Below are 14,863 nucleotides of genomic sequence, written 5' to 3' on the forward strand. Positions count from 1 at the left end.
GAGCGGGAATCTGACTCAGAGAGGTTTCAGAGATTGCCCAGTGAAGCACAGCTGACTAGAGACTTCCCTCTGAGCCGGGCGGTGGTGGCGCACGCCTTTAATCCCAGCACTCGGGAGGCAGAGGCAGGCGGATCTCTGTGAGTTCGAGACCAGCCTGGTCTACAAGAGCTAGTGCCAGGACAGGCTCCAAAGCCACAGAGAAACCCTGTCTCAAAAAAACCAAAAAAAAAAAAAAAAAAAAAAGAGACTTCCCTCTGTCTACACACCATCCTCCAGGGGCTCAGAGTCCCTCCAGCCTCTCTGCCTCTGAGCCCTAAGAGGTCTAGACTTGCAGGAGGGAGAAACTGACCTTTGTCCCTTCACAGCCCTTAGGCATCACACAGTGGAGCCAGGCTCCACTGCTGGCCAGTCACCCAGGCTCCTGTCTTCAGAAAGTCCTGTGCCCCTTGACCCCTCCTGTCAGCAAGGGCAATCCCGTTTCCTCCATCTGCCTCCCATTAACGCTGTCATTTCACTCACAGCCCCTCCTTTCAGCTCTGACCCTTCTCTCTCTTTTCCTCACCTCTGCCCCTCCGTCTCTGCCTGGCCAGACAAGCACCATCTTGCCACCCAGCTCCAGAACTCCTCAGCCCAATGAGGGACAAACACAACGCTCAGACCCTAGAAAGGTCTATGCCCCCTTCTTACTTCCTCAGGGAGCGTAGGGGTTACACTGAATAATGTTCATATAACCTTAATATATAAAGAACTTTCAAAAATCAATAAAACGGTAAAGATGATCTACAGGATATATAGACATAGGACATGCATAGGTGGACACAGGCAGAGTCAACAAGCACAAGGAGTGACCAGCCTCTCTAGCTGGCCATCCATAGTGACAACAACCAATGCCACACCTTTAATCTCAGCACTCAGGAGACAGAGACAAGTGGACATTCTCTGTGAGTTCAAACCCATCCTGTCTACATATCAAGTCCTAGGCCAGCCAGAACAGCCAAATGAGACTCTGTCTAAAAACCAAAAAAAATTATTTTTAATGTCTAAACAACATTATGTGTGTGCGTGTATTGCCCATATATGTGCATACTCTTGAATGCTTGCATATTCAAGCTCATACAGACATCAGCAGACAGCTTTGGGAAGGTGGGTACTGGGGATTGAACTCAGGTCTGCAGTCTGAGCAGCAAGTTCCTTTCCCCACTGAGCCATCTTGTTGGCCTGCCCTTCTTTGTACTTCTATGGATTTTTCTCCTTTTCCACAGTGAGTATGTCTTTGTCTTAGGGTTTCTATGGCTATGAAGAAATACCTACCATGACCATGGCAACTTTTATAAAGGAAAGCATTTAATTAGGGCCGGCTTAGAGTTCACCGGTTTAGTCCATTATCATCATGGCAGGAAGCATGGCAGCGCATTGCAAACCTGGTGCTGGAGTTCTGGATCTTTAGACAGCAGGAATAGATTTGAGTCACAGTGGAACTGGCTTGAGCTTCTGATACCTCAAAGCCCACCCCTAGTAACACACTTCCTCCAGCAAGGCCAGACCACTCATAGTCATAGTGGCCTTAGGCTGAGGGTGGACTGCCCCTCATCTATTCTTGAAAAGACATCCATCTCTGGGGCTGGAGAGATGGCTCAGCGGTGGAGAGCACTAGCTGCTCTTTCAGAGATTCTGAGTTCAAATCCCAGCGCCCACACGGCAGCTCACAACTGTCTGTAATTCCAGTTCCAGGGACCCAACCTTCGTGGCAAATCACCAACGCACATAAAATAAAGATAAATTAAAAAAGAAAAGACACCCACCCACCTCTACAGACACACACACACACACACACACACACACACACACACTGTGTGTGTGTCACGGCCCAGGAGATAAGAGACTCCAAGAGAGGTGACCTCTGCAGGTTTAGAAGGTGAGAGGCCAGTCTGGGATGTAAGCACAGAACCTGGATTTACTTCCTTGGAGGCCACTCTCCATCCTGGCTTCATCTCTCTGTCCTGTTTCCCTCACACACAAGTGTGCTTTTGGGTGTTCACACTCCTTCACCGGTTCTCACACACAGACATTTGCTCTTATGTCTGGTCAGACTCAATCGTAGACATGCGCACTATCTCTTACACACAGACACACTGGTACACGGGAATAGTCATATTCAGTCTCTTATGCACACACATGCACGCACGCTCACACACGTGCACTGGCTCACTCTCTCAGACACAATATTTAATTCACTCCCTCTCATTGGTGCTCCCTCACCTGTGTCTGGGAGGGGCAGCTGCCAGGACAGGTGGCGCCTTGGCCCCATCCCAAGTCCATCAGACCTCTCACTGGAGGCTGGTCCTTAGCCAGCTGTGCCCCTTAGAAGGCCCTGAGTGGGAAACGGGCAAAGGCCCCTCCCTCTCTTTCCACCCTTCCTTCCCTCCACACCCTTCCTTGGGGATTTAGTAGCCTTTCTTTCCCTCAAGTGAAGTATTTGGAAGCCATAGCTGCCACTATAGGACTGTCCCATCATGGCAGAGAGGTCTGGCCTCATTCTGCGAGCCTGTCTGGGGCCTGAGGCACGAGCAGATGAGCTTAGCCCTGAAGTGCTGTAATGGCTCACACCCTCTGACAACCCTTTCTGTCCCTTCTGCCTCCCCACACTTATGACCCAGTGCACCACTGACCAGCAGACCCGGCTCATTCGGCCCTGTTCAGCTCCAGTCCCAATGCAGGAGACAGAGGGTTCTAATGTATAAGTTCCTTCTGTGGGCTCATAGGGGAAACTGAGGCACTGGGCGCTAAATGAGAAGAGATTTCCTACCCTTCTCCTGGGACATCTGTCCAGAGCCTTTCTCTAAGGTGAGACCCCCATCCAGCTTCAACTGCTCAGCCCTCCAGCCCCTGTAAAGAGTCTGTGGTTCTGGGTCGTGGCTTGGAGCTCTGAGGGCCACTTCTGGCTGAGCTGACCCAGGCTCCGCTCCCGGGAGGCAGTCTGGGGCTGTAATCTGCACACTGAGAGGGAGCCCCACGGCCTCTTCCTCATCCCCAGACACATCACAGGCTCTGAGTGCCCCAACTGCTCCAACATCAGCTGTATCCCTAGGGGCCCAGAAACCCAGGAGAACAGGAGGTGACATGCATAGAGTCACAGGGTCCCTGGCCAGGGAAGAGCAAGGATTCTGGGCTGGGGATTTCCCTAGCCTTTGCTCAGCCCAAAGGCCTATCTGTCCAAGCAATGGATGAACTGGGTGATTGAATAGTATCTTCCCCACTCCAGAATCCAGGGGTGTCTTCAGAGTCTGTCAGACATGGGTGCTGACTGACTTCCAGCCCATGTGTGGGAAACATGGCCCAGCCTGGCCCCAAAAGATCTGCCCATCCTAAATAGCAAGTCACCTCCACCTCTGCGTGACTGTAGCTGTCTGTGCTTTGGTCAGACTGCCCAGAGAGCTGGAGGGTATGCCCAGGACGCTGAGGTTTGCCCTACTGCTGGCAGATGAGTGGGCCCAGAGTTCTGGCCTCAATGGTTCCACTGGTGCCTACTTGGCCTCAAGCCCTGGCATCCCCGGGGGCAGGGGGCCCGGTGGTGATGGTAGTACAGAGCTCAGGAGAGAGGCCTGCTGGCACCCTCTGGCTGCTCAACAAAGCATGACCTCATCTGGCCTGCCAAGAGCCAGCAAGAGGGCTTGGACCCCTGACGGGGGAAAGGAAGGATGGGCAGGAGCTGGGGTTAGGGGCATTTGCTCCTGGAAGACCAGTCCTTTGTACTCTGCCCTGTTGGCAAGATGACTCAGGGCAGGAAGGACCCGTCGCCATCCGTCAGGGAGACAGAGTGGGCCCATGGCTGCCAGCAGAGTGAGCTGGGAAATCTGATCATTAAGAACCTCTCCTGGCTGTCTGGGGAACTTAATTAAATTGCCGGAGAGGGCTGGGAGAGGGCCACATCTGGAACCAATATGTAGCCTGCTGTTTTCCCTCTTCCCTTGGCCCATGTCACCGCTGGAGCAGGGAATTCAGCAGAGCAGAAGGGAGCTGCCTCCTTAGGCACATGGGGAAGCGGAGAGGCAGGCTGGCAGGGATTGGAACCCAAGCCCACAATGACACTATGGTGGAGACACAGAGGGACAAGGGTCAGAGAGCCTCGAAGGTGCCGAGGTGGGAAGAGGAGAATGGTGTGGCCAGGCACGCTTTGGGGTTCGGTTGAGTTGTTAAGTCTGGGCTTGAGAGTGTGGCTCAGTAGGAAGAAGACTTACCAAGCATGCGTGAGGCCCTAGGTTCAATCGTCAGCAATGCATAAAACCTGGTTATGGTGGTGTCTGCCTGTAATTCCAGCCCTTGAGAGGTGGAGACAAAAGGATCAGCTCAAGGCCAACCTGGGCTACAGGAGACCTTAGGAGAAAAACCCAAACAAACAAATAAAAAAAAGAAAAACCCATATCTATTTTACAGGTGGGAAGACCAAGTCCCAGAGAATTCCAGAAATCAATAGACCTTGGCACCAGTCCCGTGCACAGCCAGTATTTGCCAGACGCTTGCCCTGGCTGGCACAAGTGACACTCAGGTGTAGATTTTGTCATTCCTCTGCTATAGGGACAGAGGGAAGCAAGCTGTGATGGAACCAGGGCTGGCTCTATGGACCTGATCCTGGGTCTGTCTGGATACTGTCTAGCCATGCTCTGTGGGCCACTTCAATCGGAATGACTTCATTTAGCAGTTATTTCATGCTGGCTGGTGCCGGGCATGGGGCTCTACTCTAGGGAGTCTACAATGTATCCAGCAGGCAGTTGGCAAGAGCCAGACGGCTGGGGCTGAGGCTGTCCGGAATGTGGGCGGGAATCCACGTCGAGGGTGAACCCAAGTAACAGGGTCTCTCTCTGTCCTGTGGAGCAAGAAGGCCCAGTGCAGGTCAGTCCTCTGGAGGACACGAATGGGTGTGTAGTTGGCCAGTCTTGACTCCTGAGGCTATTCCACAATGGCCTAGGCCTCTGTTGCAGCCAGTTTCTAGAGCAATCCAGCCTTACTTGCCAGTTGCCTCCCAGATCCGAGGCCCACAGGCCCCAGTCAGTTCTCCTGTTCCCTAGGCAGGGCGGTGAGGGAGAACACATTCCCAGCCTCTTGGCGGGACACTGTCTCTGGGGTAAGCTTTGCTCCCCTCAAACCCAACACAGCTCCTAAAGGCCAGCTCCTTCTGTGTGACCTCCTTCAAATCAGCGTCATTCCCTGCAGAGGCTCTGTCGTCAGAGGAGCACCCACACGGGACAGCTGGGGCCCTGACTTCCACGTGCCAGAGAGGCTCAAACCCAGCACCGCTACTCTGCCTGGTTACCGCCCCACAGTTATGGTTGCTCCGCCCCCAGCAGGCAGAGGGCGGAGCTTGTGCACGTCCAGGGCCTCGGTGTATAAGGATGAGTTACATCCCTATACATCCCCGAGAAATTTGGAAAGGTCACTTGAGCTCTCTGGTACGGTGGGGAAAGTAAGGCACAGCAAGACAAAGACCACGGCAAAGAAAAAGAAAAAAAACTGCCTGTAGCTTCTGCTTGGGGGCAAGTAGGGCCAGCTGGCGCTCTGTGGGGCTATCCCACGCTAACCCTCCCAGTTGCCCCTCCACCTAGTCCCCTTTGCTGCTTATACTCCTCACCTTTTGTGTCCTCGGTTTTCCTTTAGGACAGGCTCAGAAGTTCCTCTGTACGCATGTGCCTGTCCCCGGCAGCCCTAGAAGGCTTTCGGTGGGACTTTGTGTCACACACCCTAGGTCTCAAGCAAGGGGAGGCAGAAGCAGGCCAAACTCTTTATGAGTTAGAGGCTTGTTCTACAAAGTGAGGCCCTGTCTCAAAATAAGCAAACACAAACAACAAAATCCCGTTGATGGTTACTAAACCCGGGATTTAGAGAATTTTGAGAGTGCCAGGGGAAGGGGGCAGAAAGCAGCTGGTACCGGACCGTGGATACACACCACAGGGCAGATCAGACCAGCCGCGGCCACAGCTCCATATAACACAGCTCTCTCTCAGAGAGATTCTCAGCAGAGGAAGAAGTGAAGGACTCTGGGAAGTCAGCAGCAGTCCAGGGGCCAAGGAGCTCCCGGCAAGATTCCCCTTGACTTCAGATCTGGGCAAAGCACGCATGCGCTGAGCTGTGTTTCCTCCTGAAAGAGGAGGGACCCCTTTAGGAATCTGGAATCTGGGGGGACAAGGTTGAGTATTGTAGGCCGTAGGCAGAAAGGGTGGGGAAGGGGAAGGTGGGGAACCTGTAGAGAAGATTGTGGGTGATGAGATGGGCAAGGGTGATGGGTGTGTTTGGGTGTTCAGGAAGCAGTTGCCAAAGCCTGCTCAAGATTCTCCAGGAGGAGCCGGTCGGGGGTGGTGTACACCTTTAATCCCAGCACTGGGGAGGCAGAGGCAGGTGGATCTCTGTGAGTTCGAGGCCAGCCTGGTCTACAAGAGCTAGTTCCAGGACAGGAAGGGCTGTTACACAGAGAAACCCCGTCTCAGAAAAAAAAAATCCCCAGGAAGGGCCAAAGGCAGTGGCCCTACCGCAGGCCAGCCACATGGACCCCTGAAACAAAGAAGTCGGAGACCTCACCCCCCTCCTGTCCCAGATCCTGACAAGGTGATGATGTACAGAGTTTTAAATAAACCATTCTCACTAACCACTCATTATCCACTGGGAGAAAAATGATGCCTTCCCCACGAAGAGGAGGAAAAGGAAAAGGAGGAGGAAGAGGAAAGGAAATTTCATTATTACAGATTGTTTTATTTTAAAAGTCCTCAGGCTTCGATCCTTTGCAAAGACCAAGGGAGGGATTTGAGGCTGGGTCTTTCTGCTGAGAGAGAGAGAGAGAGAGAGAGAGAGAGAGAGAGAGAGAGAAATTCAAGGCTCCCCACAGAAGGGCGTGTTAATCTGCACTCCTCAAGAAACTTAAGCGGACCACGAAATCCGGGGGAAGGAAAGCTGGAAGGGGCCTCCCCTCCGTTTTTACCCGTTTTCCCCCACTTTAAAACTCTGTTTTCTTTGATCGTAAAACTAGTCATATTTCACCCCCACCCCAATATCAGCAATCAACTAACTAAGGAAGTGGGAGCCCGCAGGGAGTTTCCCCGCAGATTAGACCCTTGGCTTAATTATTTAGCGCCTGCCTGGATGGGGTAGGCGGGGACCGCCCCTCCTGGCAAGGGTTCAGGAGTAAGCTATAAACGAGAGAGGAACGATTATAGCCCCAATTAGCTGGGAGCCTTGTCTGCAGCTTTGGGCCCCGCCCAAGCCTCTCTGCACCCCAACTCGGTTCCTTGTGCACTGCAGGCCCTGCCTCCCCCCCTCCCCCGACTGAGAGAGTAATCACAGCAAGATGTTGCTGCTGCCCAGGAGAGATCAGGGCAGCGCCCCAGGGCTTCAGGGAGGTCCTGGGCACCCCCAGCCTTGTCTGTGCCTCACCGCTTAGGGGCTCCCTTCTTCTGATTTCTGATTTACCAGAGGAAGAGGCAGGAGTTTGAGCAGAGGTGGGGGTAAGTCCCAGACTTGGCGCATTCAAGTGTGCACCACCACCGCAAGTCCTGAGGGTGACAGCCTCATTGGGAAAACACCTTTATAGGACTGGAGTGGTTGAGTCCTGCAGCGTTTAGTCCCAGACTTAGGCGGGACTTGGGCACTAGGGTTTGTGTCCTGGTGCCCACCTAAGATTTACCAGAATGTAGTGGATGCTCACTATAGCCCTGTGGGATGAGTCACCTGGGTATTTTTCTTTTTCCTTCCTTCTCTTTCCTTCTTTCTCTCCTTCCTTCCTTCCTTCCTTCCTTCCAAAAAGACAGACTTACTGTGATATGTCCCATCATTGACTTTAGGATTTCCAGTAGTCAAGACAGAAAGGGAAATACAATGACTTTCATTATTTGGTTGTTTTATTTATTCATTTATTCTTAAAGATAATTCTCCAAGAAGAAAACATGTATTTCCACCCTGAAATTCCCATAGAACCTCCTGGCCTGGTAGTTAGGAGCCCGGCAAAGCACAGGGTGACCGAGCTTAAGCCTGTGTCTCCGATCCTGTGTCTCTGAGCCCGTGTCTCCTAGCCTGTGTCTCTGAGCCCGTGTCTCTGAGCCTGTGTCTCCATCCCTTGCAGGTTCTGAGGAGGCTGGGAGTGGATGAGCTTCCTGAGGTTTCCTGGCTTAGAGTAAGATCCATTACGGTTGAGCCCCTGCGATCATGAGTGTATCTTCATCTTTGAATCTGTTCAGGAAGGACAGCTGTCCTCAGTGTCATGGAGAATGGCCCATAGATGCCCAGTCAACAGATGGTCAAGTCCCTTCTGCCAGTAAGGTCACACCTGCTTATAACTGCATAGCCTGCCCTCTGCCTGCCTCTAGGTTACAAGGGGTCCCCAGAGCAATACAAACACTGAGTAAAGTCCCATACAGTATTGCTTAGGGCTAATGACGGAAAAACATCTTACATGTTAACACTAGTCTATTAATTTTTACGTGTAATTGTTTTGCAACAGAGTCTTGCTATATGTATCCTAGGCTGGTCTTGAATTCAAGATCCTCCTGCCTCTGCCCCCCAACTGCTGGGTCACAGGTGTGTACCACCATACCACTACACAGATATAATATCTGTCTGTCTATCTATCTATCTTTCTTTCTTTCTTTCTATCTTTCTATCTATCTCTATCATATATGCATATCCTCTATGTTTGTATCTATCTATAATCCATCATCTATGTATGTATGTATTTAGATATCTATTATCTATGAATGTATGTATGTATGTATGTATCTACCTATCTATCTATCTATGAGCTGGTGGCAAAGTACTTATTTTGCAATAACAAAGCCTTGGGTTCCATCCCCAGCACCCATCACTCAGCCTGGTGGAGCATACCTGTAATCCTAGCACTTGGGCGGTGGAAGCAGAAGACGAGACAGTTCAGGTTGTCTTTGGCTATGTAGCAAGTTGCAAGCCATTCCAGCATACGTGAGTCCTTCCACCCATTTGTGTATCTTTTCGATTCCTGTTGATGGACTCCAGGGTGAGGGGTGCTGTGGCTAAGGAGAGAGCTGACTAAATTAACTGAGCCCTGGCCGTGAACTCAGAGGTTCTCACTGAAGCCAGGGATCCTCTAGAAATCCTCATGAGGGAAACTAAGGCTCAGAAAGCTCGGGGCAGTGAGCTGATAGAAGAAAACACAAGCATTTTGCCCACTCAGCTGCGCTCTTGTCTCACAGGGAAGACCAGAGTTCAGCTGGCCCAGAGTGCCCTGCTGTGATCCCAGCCTGACACAATATTTACAGAGCGTTCCGATCTGTCACGGTCATGCCTGGGCACCTCAGAGTCACGTCTCTGTAGTGTTTGGGACTCCCCAGAGGAGCAGTAGGAAGGAGGATCCTTGTGGGAGCTGCTGGGAGCTCTCCATGCTCAGTGCTCTCCCATATGTCGGGCTGTTGAGTGTCACCAGGTGGCCAAGAACTACAGGACCCACCTGGGACTTCCTCCATTCCCTATCTGCGAATGGAGTCTGGTCTTTGAATGATTGACGGTCAAGTGTCGTGAGGCGCTGTCTTGAAGAATGAGACAAATTAGCTCACAGAGACACAGACCCACACTCCATCCAGCTCAGGGACTGTAAACAGTCTCCGCGACAAAAAGACCAAAGAGCTGGAGAGATGGCTCAGCAATTTCCAGAGGACCCTACCTGTTCTCCCAGCGCCCACGCTGGGTGTTTCAGAGTCACCTATAGCTTCAGTACCAGGGGTCCAAAGCTTTCTTCGTGCCTCCTCGGGCACTTGCATGCATGTGCAGCATGTAAAGTCACGCGGGGATGATGCATATTAAGTGAAATAAATAAAATAAGTAAGTCTTTAAAAAAACAAGGGGGTGAGGAGAGATGGCTCCGTGGTTAAGAGCACTGCCTACTGTTCCAAAGGACCTGGGTCCAATCCCCAGCACCTACACAGTAGTTCACAACTGTCTGTAACTCTGGTTCTGGAGTCTGGCCTCCTTGGTCAGTGCACAGACATGATGCACAGACATCCATGCAGGGGAAACACCCATCATACACACAAATGGAAATAGAACAAGAATTGTAAGAAAGCTTTCTTACAAAACCTTTGACTCACTGTGGGTCTCTTCTCGTTTCCTCGTTGTTCTGTTTGCTGCTGGAGCAGCTCACACGTCCCTTCTCCTTTCCTTTTGCACGACTGGTGACAGGAGGCAGAATCCAGCCCGTGCAGCACAGCGAGCTCCTGCTGAGACCCAGGCCCAGCTTGATTTCCGAACAACGCAGGTGTGATATACTGTGGTTCTGACGACTGGAACAGAAAGCTCAGTGAAGTGCTCACGGGACACACCTGAGGGTCTTTCTGGAGACAAGTGAGTGTCCTTGTCTTCTCCCCCGTCCTTTTTTTAATATTTATTATGTATACAATATTCTGTCAGTGTGTGTGCCTGCAGGCCAGAAGAGGGCACCAGACCTCATTACAGATGGTTGTGAGCCACCATGTGGATGCGGGAATTGAACTCAGGACCTTTGGAAGAGCAGACAGTACTCTTAACCACTGAGCCATCTCTCCAGCCCATCTTCTCCCCCTTTTGCAGGCCTCCACAGTACATGTGCAAAGCTGGGGGTGGCCACATTGACAGTCCTCTTCCATTGGGGGGACCTCTGTGATTGCATTCATCCCAGATGGATCGCCTAGCTCCATCTCCCCAGCTCAAGAGCACCTGGTTAGCAGCTCCAGTCTGGCTCCTGCCTGAATTCCTCGATGACACACCCACAGGGTTCAGACATTACGCTGTCAGCACTTCTGGGAGCCCATTCCCTGTCTATCACACCCAGATGTCTTATCTCTAGGCATCTTTTCCTTGCGTGGACACAGAGCAATAGGGGATGGTAATATGCTGCGAGGCTCTCAGTTAAAGTTGTGGTTGAGGGGACTGGTGCAATGGCTCAGAGGTTAAGAGAACTGGCTGCTTTTGCAGGAGGCCTGGGTTCAAGTCCTAGCATCTATACAGTGACTCACAGTTCTGGGGGAATCCAGTCTTTTCTGGCCATAGGCACCATATGGTACATATGCATGCAAGCAGGCAAAACACTATACACATAAAATAATAAAATAATTTAAAAATTATAACTGGGGAGGCTCAGGGAATGGCTCAGTGAGTAAATGTGCCTTTTGTTCAAGCATAACGACTTTAGTTCAAATCCCCAGCTCCTACATAAAAGCTGAGATATGACCAGGCTGGCCCCTGAAACCTCAGGGCGGTGAGGAGCAGGGACAGAAGGGTTTTCAAGGGAATAAGGTGCCTGACACCCTCCTCTAGCCTGCAAGTGTAAGCACAAGCACCGGCACACACTCAGACACACACAGACATGAACATCATACACACAAAAGTGTGATATATAGATACTTGTGTGATATGTAGAGAGATGACTGAGCAGTTAAGAGAATTTGGTTCAGCTAGGCAGTGGTGGTGCACGCTTTTAATCCCAGCACTGAGAAGGCAAGGCAGGAGAATCTCTGTGAATTCAAGACCAGCCTGATCTACAGCACGCTTTTAATCCCAGCACTGAGAAGGCAAGGCAGGAGAATCTCTGTGAGTTCAAGACCAGCCTGTGAGTTCCAGGACAGGCTCCAAAGCTACAGAGAAACCCCATTTCAAACCACCCAATATATGTGTGTGTGTGACAGATGCCAGGGATGGTGGTGTGCACCTGTAATTCCGTCACTCAGGAGGTTGGGGGAGGATTTAGTGTTCAAGACTGTCCTAGGCACTACACAGTGAGAACCTGTCTCAGAAAAAACATATATGTATGTAAGTATATGTATATGTATATAGTAGGTAAGACTGAAGATATAGAGAGCGGTCTGTAAAACAGATAAATTTTTATGATGTCTATAACAATGTCCCTCTACTTGGTTAGATGTATAGACACCAACATTTTTGGTCATTCCTATTTGTGGTGTTTTGATAAGAATGACCCCCCCCATAGGTTCCTTCTTAGTCCCTAGGGAGTGGCACTATTTGAAAGGACTAAATGGATTAGGAGGTGTGACCTTGTTGGAGGAAGTGTGTCACTGGGGGTGGACTTTGAGGGTTCAAAAGCCCATGCCAAGCCCAGAGTCTTCCTCTCATCCTGCAGATCAGGATGTAGCTCTCAGCTACTGCTCCAGTGCCTGCCTATCCGCTGCCGTGCTCCCTACTTAATAATGGGCTAAACCCTGAAACTGTAAGCAAGCCCCCAATTAAATACTTTCTTTCATAAGAGCTGCTTTGCTCATGGTTTCTCTTCACAGCAGTAGAACAGTAACTAGGACGATTTTTCTTGTCTTATTACTTTGTCTAGGCCTTCAACTCAATGTTAAATAAATTGATTCTCTCTAATCCCCCTTTGTTAAACTAATTTCTTAAGTGAGACAGGGTCTCGGTATATATTCCAAGTTGGCCTGGAACTTTCTATATAGCTCAGACTGGTCTCACACTCACAATCCCCCTGCGTCAGTTTCCCAAGTACTGGGATTACAGACACACATCACCATTGTCTGACTAAGTCAACTTTAAAACTATTTAAAGTCGGGCCTGGATAGGTCAGCCCTGGTTTCAATTCCCAGCACCCACGTGGTGGTTTACAGCCACCACACCTCCAGTTGAGTAGATACAATACTCTCTCCTGGCCTCTGGTGGCACCAGGCACCTTCATACATAAATGCAGGCAAAACACACACACACACACACACATATAAAGTAAGTAAATTTAAAAAATTAAAATAAAGATTTAAAGTATTAAGTGTTGACCATTATGTGGCAGGCCTCTTTGGGAATAAGGTAATAGTGACTTTAATTCTCTTAATTTAACTTAAGCTTTTAAAATCTCAGTAATGGAGCTAGAGAGATTGCCCAGCAGGTAAAGCATTTACTGCCAAGTCTGTACCTGAATTCCATCCCTGGAGCCCACACAGTAGAGGGAGAGAACTGACTCATCAAAAGTCCTCTGACTTCCGTGTGTATGTGTGCACACATAGAATACATCAAAAGTCCTCCGACTTCAGTGTGTGTGTGTGCACACACACAGAATACATCAAAAGTCCTCCGACTTCAGCGTGTGTGTGTGCACACACACAGAATACATCAAAAGTCCTCCGACTTCAGTGTGTGTGTGCACACATAGAAAACATCAAAAGTCCTCTGACTTCAGTGTGTATGTGTGCACACATAGAATACATCAAAAGTCCTCTGACTTCCGCGTGTATGTGTGCACATGCAGAATACATCAATAAACATAAAAACAACCAAATGAATAAAATGAAATCCCAGCAGTTCGATACCCCTCTAGATAAAGAAAATACAGCCCTTCTTTCCCTTGGCTGTGGGTTTTAGATGGGAACCAGCCAGCACTGTCCCTCAAGGTGAGATCCAGAATCTAGCTTCCAGTAGAGCCGCTGGCTCTGTGGAGTCCAGCAGAGGCCCTAACCAGCGGGTTGGCTGAAGAGAGATTGTGTCATCTATGCACACCAACTCTGGGTTAGCACCTAGAATCTATTCAAATCACTATAACTCTCTTAGTCTTTTAGTCCCTCCATCCGTTCCTCCTTTCTTATGTTATGGGAGTTCCCTAGGCTGACTTCCCAGGGCTTAGCTAAGCTGCAGCAGCTGGTGCCTTTTGTCCCTCCCTGCTACCTGGTTCCACCCAGCCCTCATCCCAAGACTGACAGGAGCAGAGACCATGTGGGTCAGTTCTGCTGGTTGCTCTATTTTGTGGCTGATGGAGTGGACTATGGGAGGAAAAGGAATGACTTCTTTAAGGCTGCACAACCAGGCAGCAGTGCTGAGTCTGTATCGCCAAGCTCCGGGGTCCAAGATAAAATCACCCGCTTGACTGACAGCTCAAAGTAGATAGATGCTCCAGAAATAGTAATTGCTGGGCTCGTGAGTCAGCTCAGAGGGCGCCACCTGCCCAGAACATGCCAGTCCCTGCGTTCCAAAATCCCAGAACTGCGCAAGACAGCCAAAGAACCTTAGTGAGTGTGGTGGCACATGCATGCCCTTAATCCTTGCATTCCGGGGGGGGGGGGGGCAGAAGGTGATCGCTGTGAGCTCAAGCCCAGCTTAGTCCACATTGTGAGTTCCAGGACAGCCAGGACTCCATAGACAGGCCCTGTCTCAAACTTAGCAAAAAGACCATTAACTCTTACTGCTCATTGGGTGCCAGGAGACACATACGTATCAACTTATTTTCTTACACTTATTTATTTTAAAACTATTTGTTACATGCTTGTATGTGTGCCTGCGTGTATGTCTGTGCATCTGGAGTGAGCAGTGGCGTTAAACACCTGGAACTGGAGCTACAGTTGTGAGCTGCCATGTGGATGCTGGGAACTGAACCTAGGACCTCTGCAAGAGCAGTTAGTGAGTGCTCTTAATGGCTGAGCCTTCTCTTCAGCTCCCTCAACTTAACGTTGAAATTGATCTGCACATGTGTTTATCATGTGTGTGCATTTCTCTGTGTGTGAATGCAGGTGTGTATAAGCATCATGTACAGATCGGAGGACAACGATGGTGGATCTCTCCCTTCTGTCTCATTTGAGACACAGCCTCTCCTCATCAGCATAGAGCTAGCTGGCCCAGGAGCTTCTGGGATTCTCCCATCTCTACTTTCCATGTTTTTATTTCTTTTTAATCTTTCTAAAACAGAGTTATTTCATGTTTTAATTATGTGTCTCTGTGTCTTGTGTGGGTCTGTCATGTAAGAGCTGGTGCCTGTGGAGAACTAGAGGAGTTGGATCCCCCTGGAGCTGGAATTACAAGTAATTGTTAGCTGCCCAACATAAATCTTGCCTGCTCTCCGTAAAAGCGGTAAACACTCTCAACCGCGGAGCCATCTTTC

This window comes from Microtus oregoni, unplaced genomic scaffold (genome assembly GCF_018167655.1).
Source record: "Microtus oregoni isolate MIOR12 unplaced genomic scaffold, Mior012 000025F_ref0000491, whole genome shotgun sequence".
Taxonomy (NCBI): domain Eukaryota; kingdom Metazoa; phylum Chordata; class Mammalia; order Rodentia; family Cricetidae; genus Microtus; species Microtus oregoni.